The 9590-nt window shown below is 35.6% G+C and overlaps 1 long non-coding RNA gene across 1 annotated transcript; it reads left to right on the forward strand.

Moving 5' to 3' along the window:
• The first annotated feature begins 647 nt into the window (after positions 1-647).
• On the forward strand, positions 648-1947 carry LOC128291519 (uncharacterized). Its single transcript, XR_008281348.1, has 2 exons — positions 648-1387; positions 1491-1947. It is a non-coding gene; the product is annotated as an uncharacterized LOC128291519 (long non-coding RNA).
• The last annotated feature ends 7643 nt before the right edge of the window (positions 1948-9590 follow it).

Consider the following 9590-nt stretch of genomic DNA (forward strand, 5'->3'; position numbering starts at 1 on the left):
GCCATACCTTATGGTAATGTATAGGGACCAATTTTTAGTAGTAGGAATTGATGGATTTTTTAACAGAGGACTAATTTGCTCTTAGATCTATTGTATAGGGACTAATTTGTTCATTTTTTTAGTAGAGGAGATAAACACAATCCGACTCTTAGTACAAGGCCTCCATGATGCTTTTACCAATTTTTTTTGAGGAACAATTACTAATTAAATTTGCATTTTATTATTATTGGTTGAAGTATTATATGGGAAGATAATATTTCGATAAGTTAATTTAATTTCATGTGGATCTGTGTTTATCTTTTATAATAAATTCAAATTTTAATTTGATAGCCGAATGAAATATTCAATATTTTCTTAAATTGGATTGGTTCTAATTGAGAATTGATTACAGTATTGGTCCAAAAGAAATAAAAATCATTTGACTCATGAATCCGTATAAACTAATTAAATCGGTGATTGAATTTGTTGATCCGGATTTTATAATTTTTATTTTATTTTTAAATTTTTAATAGTCTATTTAACTTAAATAAAATAAACAAATAAATTAAAATTGATGATTTGACTAATTTCACCATCAATTTAGAAAACATATTAGTAACTAAATATATATATATATATATATGAATTTTTATAATTGGTAAGGCACAATATGAAGTACTAATAGTTAAAATATATATAATTTATTTTGACAGTCGGATTTAATTTTATTTACTATAAATGGATATAAGCATTTGAATTATTATCATTTATATTATTAGTTAGAAAAAATTCTATAAATCTCGATTAAGTCTTAGCTCAATTGGTATGAGTATTATTGTCAATGCGCTAAAGCGTATTATTTTCTTATTTATGGGTTGGGGAGGAGCTATAGTTAGTGTCGAAACCATCTTTCAAATTTAAAGAAAAATAGGGAATCGACTTTTTGAAAATAAAACATGGAGTCGCCACCAATCTTTTTATTTAGGTGTGATTGGATCACCAAGAAGTTTGGTCATTCTAATAAAATCCTTTGGCTTACTAAAACAACGATTTTGGTCTACGCAAATATGAGAAAACGGGTTCGGGAGTCGGTTACGTATGAGGAAGGATTAGCACCCTCACTACGCCCAAAATCGGTACCAAATCAATTAAATACTGTCCTTATGTCTGAGATTTAAAAGAGTTTTTGAAATGTGATTCCTTTTGAAGCATTTGAATGGCTCGAGTTGGTTGTCAAAATTCTCTTGTTTCGGAGGAATGCAGCATCACATCCAGCACGATAGGACACGATCCTTTATACCCCCGAAAATAACAATGAGTTTTGACTTCTGAAAGCTTATACATTGAAAATTACAAAAGGATGCCCAATTATTCAGTCCAATGAAAAATCGAAACCCAGCACGGTAGGGTACGATTCCCCGAATTTCCAAACTTTGAACATTGCCTTATTTTAGAATTTAGAGAACATGAGTGAAATTCTAAAGGGATATTCGATTATTTTGAACAAACAGGAAATCGCAACCCAACATGATAGGGCACTATTCCCCGAATTGCCAAACATCAAACATTACCTTCGTTTTGAAGAATTTTTAAAGACATGGGTGAAAAACAAAAGGAATATTCGATTATTTTGAACAAGCGAGAAATCGCAACCCAGCACAATAGGGCACGATTCCCGAATTGTCAAACATCGAGTATTGCCTTCGTTTTAAAGAGTTTTTAAATGAATAATTATAAAAATAGCTTAAAACGCGTTAATGCGACTTGAAATAAAACGAAATTAATCTTAAAGATTTGGACCTTATAAAACCAAATTTCGTAAACCAAGTGGAAAACAATGATATGGGATGATGTACACACATGAGATACAATCAATTAACAAACTAATAATTAAGTATAACTAACCTAAAAAATATAACCCGATTACGATCATGCATGGAAAATAATCGATATAATAATACAAAACAATGAATAAATAATATGCAACGACAATGTATGACACAATATAAAACAATCGATGCAAGATGTATAAAGCAAAATAGCAATTAGAAGTTAATGTGATATAAGACAATCTTAAGATAATGATGACTTGGTGAAGACATAATACACATAATGTATGAATTGATGAATTTAAAATAATTTGTAAAACAAACTAGAAATATATATACATAATTATTAAAATACGTGTTATAAAATAAATATATTAAAATCAAATAATGTACAAGGTGTCAAAACATTTTTAAAAAATACAATAAAGAAGAATTTAATAATATATAAACATGAATAGGTAGCCAAGATGCATGATAAATAGAATTTTAGAAAATATATTATATACATAATGGATTAAAAGCATACATACATATATATATATATATATATATATATATATATAAATTTAAAAGTAATTACATGTGAAAACGACATAGAAATGATAATATGTATAGGATTAAATTAATTTTATTATAGATTATATACATAATAGATTTAAAACATACTTATATATGTTGTAGGTCAATTTTGGCTCGTTTACATCAAAACTCACTAAACCTACCCCAACCTAAACAAAGTTTAAACCCATTAAAACCCGAAGCCCAAAATTTCAGCCCACCTAACCATTACCCAAACCCAATAGCCTAACCTAACCCTAGCCCAAACAAAATTAGAAAAAGGAAAAACCCTAGCCCCCCTTAAGTTCAGCCGTCGTACCAGCATGCCCACACGCCTCCTCCTAGCCTGCTGCCACCACCTACTCCCGTTCCATCACCTGCAAAAGAGAGACGAACACGCAACAGACAACACAGAGCAGTAGCAAAGAAACAATATAATATGTATTCAAATTGGCTATAAAGCCAGAGAAATGTAACACAAAAGGGGCCTCTTTTTTTTCGTTGCAAAAATACAAAACATTCGGGGATAGTCTCAAATCAAAAAAATATACTGAAGATCAAGCCCAAAACCCAAGGTGATTTTATTTTTTTATTTTCGAATTTATTCGTTTGCATGAATATATATATTACAAATATATAAAAATAATAATACAAATATAATATAAAAAAAACCTACCTTCTCGATTTTTACCACTGCGTGCTTGTGGTGATGGTGACAACAGAGATCTTGGCGGTGGACGGTGGCGGGTCACTGGATTTGCTAATCAGGCCATTGAACCTGCAGAGAAAAAAAAAGAAGGGAAAGGAAGTTTTTTTAAAAAAGCAAAGGAAAGAATGAATTTAAAAAAAAAATCTGACTTATATATGCCCCTAAAACGACGTCGTTTTGGGGTTAGCCTTAAACACCCAAAACGACGTCGTTTTGATGCGACCCGGATTTGACCCGACCCAATAGGCTGAGATCCGCGTGTTTTTCATTGGAGGGGCTAATTGTACTTTTAGCCCCTCCTCTTTTTTATGGTTTTGCAATTAGATTTATTGTGTTTTTAATTTGGCCCCATGATTTTGTTTCGTGTTCATTTTGGTCCTATCTTAAGTGCAATGTTTTGGAGGGAAGGGAAAACCTCCCTTTTAGTCCCCCATATCATTCGCGCACTTCAAAGGGGCCCCTATTCTCTTTTTTATTTTCGATTTGACCCCAAAATTTAGTTTTTAGTTCAATTTTAGTCCTTTTTACTCATTTTTGAATTTGTTTTTTTAATTTTTCTATTTTATATTTAATATAAATAATGTATATTACTTAGTTTTTGTACTTTATTATAGTTATTGTTATATTATATTATACTTAGTATTACTCTAATATTATTTATGATATTACATCTTTATTATTATTATTATTATTATTATTATTATTATTATTAGTATATGTTTTATTATATATGTATATATCTTATATATATATATATATATATATATATATGTCTATTGTAATGGGCCAAATTCGTCGGGCCCAACACAATGGCCCAATGCCCAAAACAAGCCCAAACAACCTAAAATTTTGGTCACTGGAAACCCTATCAGCCTCCAACGTCGACTGCCCCCTCCATACCTCCGTACCCAGTACCGTATGGCCTTCACGGGCCACGCACACCTGCAAACAGACAAGAATAGCACAGCAAAACAGCAGCAGAGAGAAAAAAACAAAAAATTCCTTGTATTTTTCTTTTATTTTCGGCTATATAAAAGCCCTATGTTCATGGAAAAAAAGAGGGGGGCATACACACATACATTATACGAAAACTGAATAGAAACATTCAAAAACAATTTCTGAAGAGGTGATATTTCTTAGTCTTTTTAATCTTTCTGTGTAGCACCTCAAACCCGGCCCAGAAGTTATGACCGGATCCTGCATGCCACATCAAAAACGTTAAAAAAAAAATTTCCATTCTAAGTCCAGAAAATCGTACTTGATGTTCAAAATATTAATTAATTAAGGGTTAAAGTGAATGGAAGCTGTGCACCAAGTAGGAAACCGGAAAAGAGGTGGTGAGTCCATCGGACTGCTTAAGTACCAAGCTCCTTTCGGATCCAATCCTAGACATGCATACTGCCATTGCCACACCTTAACGTCATGGATATTTCTAGGAAACCGATTTGATTAAGTCATTTTTAGGAAAAGTGATTAATTTTGGAAAATACTTTCATTGTGGAAGCTTTGCTTGTTGTCGTGTTATTTTGAAATCAACTGTTGTTTTTGAAAATGCGCCCTAAAGCTATCCAATTTCAACAGTTAAAATAAGTATTACCTATCTTAGTAATACATATTAAAAACCATCAAAAATAAATAAGCGGCCTTATTACATTTAAAAGCCCAAAACCTCAAACGTAATTAAAAGATGTCCGTTCACCGAAGAAAATCAAACTTGAGACGGGTGGCCACTCCGAATTCCCTCACAGCTCCAAGCCCACTATGGTTGGGGATTACCTGCGTGGATGAAAATAAAAGGGATGAGTTTGGAGAAACTCAGTGTGTAAAATAACCCAACCATAGTCTAAATCAGCTCAACCCATAGAAATGAATAAGTTGGCCTTAGCCTGAGCAATTGAATAAAGCCCATAGGCCCATAATGTAGCGTAAGATATTACATGTTTATGCGAAACCCAACCATATCCAACCGTATACACCCCGTACCAACCTTACACCGTGGGGAGACAACTCGACCCACCCAACCGCTACACACCACGTAATTTGCAGCATGGGCGCGAGCGAATAATGTGTGAGTCACAGATCTGAATAATCGTGGCGAGCCACCGAAGCAGTATATGTGGCGAGCCACGGATCGAATATTTGTGGCATAGCCACCGTAACGCTTCCTCCATAATATAACCCATGTCCCCATACAACAGATATATAATCATGGCATACATCATACAGAATCAGATCGTCATGCTTTTCAGTCAAAATTAACCCTAGGGGTATAACGGTAATTTTACAACTAGGGGTATAACAGTAATTTTCCATACATAGGGGTATTATAGTAATTTAGCTACTTTCAGGGTTTTCATGCATATCCTAACTATTTACGTACTATCAGAACACTTACCGCACATACTTACCGAATTGGGCCCGTTGGCCCATGAACCCGATCTTTGGCCCATTAAGCCCAAATTATCAAAATGTACGAAATCGCGCGTACTGCGGTTTATTACTTTAGATTACCAAATATACAAACCCAACTATCTTACGAGCATTCACACACTCGCAAATTCCCAAAATACCGACTTTTCGGCATTTCGGCTTTTCGGCTTTTGCCAATCTAGTCTATGAGAGGTGTCGATTTACACTGCTTTATGACGATATCTTTGTGAGATCCACACACGAACCGCCTACAATTGGATTACTAACACGTTAATCTAACTATTCAAATACAAACTACGTATTAACTCCTTACAATATTCGGCCAACCACACCTACAGATCATAGTAAGCTTATAAGAAATCAATAAGCAACTCATTAACAAATTATTGTCAATGTTTACCACATAATCATAATTTCACTGCAAGCTGTCTTCCTGAGCAACAGTCACTAAATCATTTATAACTGGAGCTACGAAACTCCAAATTAAGTTCGATTAATTTTCCCTGAAAATAGACTCATATATCTTCTATCCATAAAATTTTCAGAATTTTTGGTTTAGCCAATCAATACCAAAATTTTCTCAAACTTTCCCATGTTTCACTGTTTGACTAATCTGACCACCCTTCATTACGAATCAAATTTCTCATTGTACCAAATTCAAAATATGTTCTTGTTTATTTCATTAGAAACTAGACTCAATAAGCTTTAATTACATAATTTATTCAACTTCTAATTCTTCTCCCACAATTTATGGTGATTTTCCAAAGTCACGTTACTGCTGCTGTCCCAAGCAGATTTATTACCAAATCACTCTTTCACACATACCTTGCATGCATGTTATTTAAACATGTATATCACCAATCAATCATCACATATCTATGATTTTACTTACGTATAATCTCCATTTCATCATTTTAAAGTACAACATGTTAGCTAATTTTTCCCTTTAACATCTAAGGCACATGCATGCTCATTTGTTTGGCTCAACTTCACCTATCTTCCATTTTTCATCAAAAGAACATGAAATAACAACCATTTCCTTCATTTTAATTCATGACTAAATGCTCACAACACAACTAAAAATCAAAATATACTTCAAGAGTTAAGGTAGAATCAAGAAGAACTCATGAACCTCAAAATAGAAGCAAGGTACCAAGAACTTACATTCAATTTTCCTCCTCCTAATGACCGAATACTCAAGAGCTTTCTCCTCTCCTTTTTCTTCTCTAACTTTCAGCTATGATAAACAAAGATGGACAAAACTTTGTTCCTTTCACCCCTTTTTCTTTTAATAAAACTTCATATTTCATCCATTTAATTCTTTAATACAAAAGACATGAAATTCTTATCATGAAACATTTACCTAACCCATTATCATGAAACATTTACCTAACCCATTATCATGGAACATTTACCTAACCTATTATCATGAAACATTTACCTAACCTATTATCAATTTGTATCAATTTGTACCATAAATTATGGATATCAAGTGTACATTTTGTCTACAACACCATGATGGCTGGCCACTTCATGTAAAATGGGAGGTTTGTCATGCAAATCCTCCTATTTTGCACTCCTATTTATTTGGCCACTTCAATTTAGCCTATAGCATTTTCAAACATTTTCACATAGGTCCTATTTCATAATTTTCACCCCCTTTTTCTTATGGAACAAAAATTAACTAAAATTGCCGGGTTCTATCTTAAGCTTGGGCTTTCTAGAGGCCCACTAACATAATTAAACCTATGCCAACATTCGCAGATTCCGAAAATTGGGCGTTACAACTCTACCCTCCTTAAAGAAATTTCGTCCTCGAAATTTACCTAATCAAGCAGATGAGGTATTGTTGTTGCATCGTCTCTTCGACTCCCAAACTCGAAGTTTCCCTTCCTTAACTTGTTGAAAACGAGCGACCAAAGACTCATCGTTCAACTGTTTTCCTTAATCGATCCACCAGTTGGCCTCACTTGCAACTCAATAGCAGACTTCCATCATCATCTGACTCAGACGAGCAAACATTGCTCTCGGATCGAGATCTGACTCTACGACTTAGAGCATCGGCTACCACATTAGCCTTGCTTGGGTGATACTCGATCGAACAGTCATAATCCTTAAGCAACTCAATCCATCTCCTTTCCCTAAGGTTCAGCTCCTTCTGAGTCAACAAATACTTAAGACTCTTATGGTCAGTGTATATAATACACCTTTCTCCGTACAAGTAATGTCTCCAAATCTTAAGTGCAAATATCACTGCTGCCAACTCTAAATCATGGGTCAAATAGTTTCCCTCATGAGGCTTAAGCTATCGTGATGCATATGCAACCACCTTACCCTATTGCATTAACACGCAGCCCAAACCTACGTGTGATGCGTCCTTACACAGATAAAATCATTCCAGGACTCATTTGAATTAACACAAGTGCTTGATCGAACTTTCTTCAACTTCTCAAAAGTTTCTTCTGTTTCTTAGTCCATACAAAGCGGTACTCCTTTCCTTATGTGTTTTGTCGAGGTGCTGCCATCATAGAAAAACCTTCCACAAACCTTCAGAGTATCTTGCGGTCCTAGGAAACTCCGTATTTGAAACCGACCTAGGCGGCTTCCATTCCAAAATCGCTTCAATTTTCGAGGGTCCACTTTAATCCCTCAGAGAGACCACATGTCCTAAGAAAGCTACCTCCTCAACCAAAATTCACACTTGTGAACTTCGCAAAGAGTTCCTTCTCCTTAATACTTACAAGACTATACTGGAGATGCTCATCATGTTTCATTTAGTTTCAGAATATACCAGGATATCGTCAATAAAGACGACTACAAATTGATCTAAAAATGGTTGGAACACATGATTTATCAGATCCATAAACGCTGTAGGAGCGTTCGTCAGTCCAAATGGCATAACCAGAAACTCGTAATGACCATACCGAGTCCTGAATGCCGTCTTATGGATATCTGACTCCTTAACCCTTAACTGATGATAACCAGATCGAAGGTCGATCTTAGAAAATACAGAAGCTCCTCTATGCTAGTCGAATAGCTCATCAATCCTTGGCAGTGAATACTTATTCTTAATTATCAGTTTGTTCAACTGGCGATAATCAATGCACATCCGCATTACCATCCTTCTTCATCACGAATAGCATCAGTGCTCCCCATGGAGACACGCTTGGCCTAATGAAGCCCCTATCCAACAACTCTTGAATTTGAGCATTTAACTCTACTAATTCTTTCAGTGCCATCCTATACGGTGCGATAGACACAGGCGCCATTCCAGGTAACAAATCTATTCCAAACTCAACTTCTCGGTTCGGAGGCAATCCTGGAAGCTCCTCCAAAAAACATCTTGGAACTCCTTTATGGTCCTAACCTTATCCACTATCAGTCCCTCCTCTTCCGACTGACTTACAAATGCCAAATAGACCTCACAACTTTTCCGAATCCACTTTTCGGCCCTTAATGCCGACACCACATTGGACAAATAATCCCTTCGCTCACCTATCACCATAACCTCATCATCCTTTGTGGTCCTTAACACCATTCGTTTAGCAGTACAATCCAGAGTCGCTTTATGCTTAACAAGCCAGTCCATTCCCAAAATGAGATCAAACTTTCTGAATGGTAACTCCATCAGATCTCCAGGGAAAATCTTACCTTGAATTTCTAAGGGTACATTCCTATACAGTTTGTCTACCCTAACCGAGTGACCCAAGGGACTTAGTACAGATACCCCATTCACAATCTCCTCAGAGTAGTCCAAGTTGTCCATAATCCATTCTGTGGCCTCCAACCAATATTCTGCCACATTCAGGGCTATACCAGACACGCCCTTAAAGATCTCAGCTCCATTAGCCCGAAGTCGTTCAGAAATAGATCCTCGAATTTCGTTGCCCGAACTTGTCCCGGCAACCCTTTCTAGAACAAGAAATATTGCCTGCGACAGAGCGTCATCCCCGGCACCACGATCATGAGACTCCACTTCCGTTGCCGATGGTACCGGTGCATCTGCCGCCGACATATGTCCCGAAGACAAAGATACCGCTCGAGCACTTTCTCGGCTCCGTCCACGGCCTCTTGTACTCATATCG

The sequence above is a fragment of the Gossypium arboreum genome, chromosome 4 (assembly GCF_025698485.1).
Source record: "Gossypium arboreum isolate Shixiya-1 chromosome 4, ASM2569848v2, whole genome shotgun sequence".
Classification (NCBI taxonomy): domain Eukaryota; kingdom Viridiplantae; phylum Streptophyta; class Magnoliopsida; order Malvales; family Malvaceae; genus Gossypium; species Gossypium arboreum.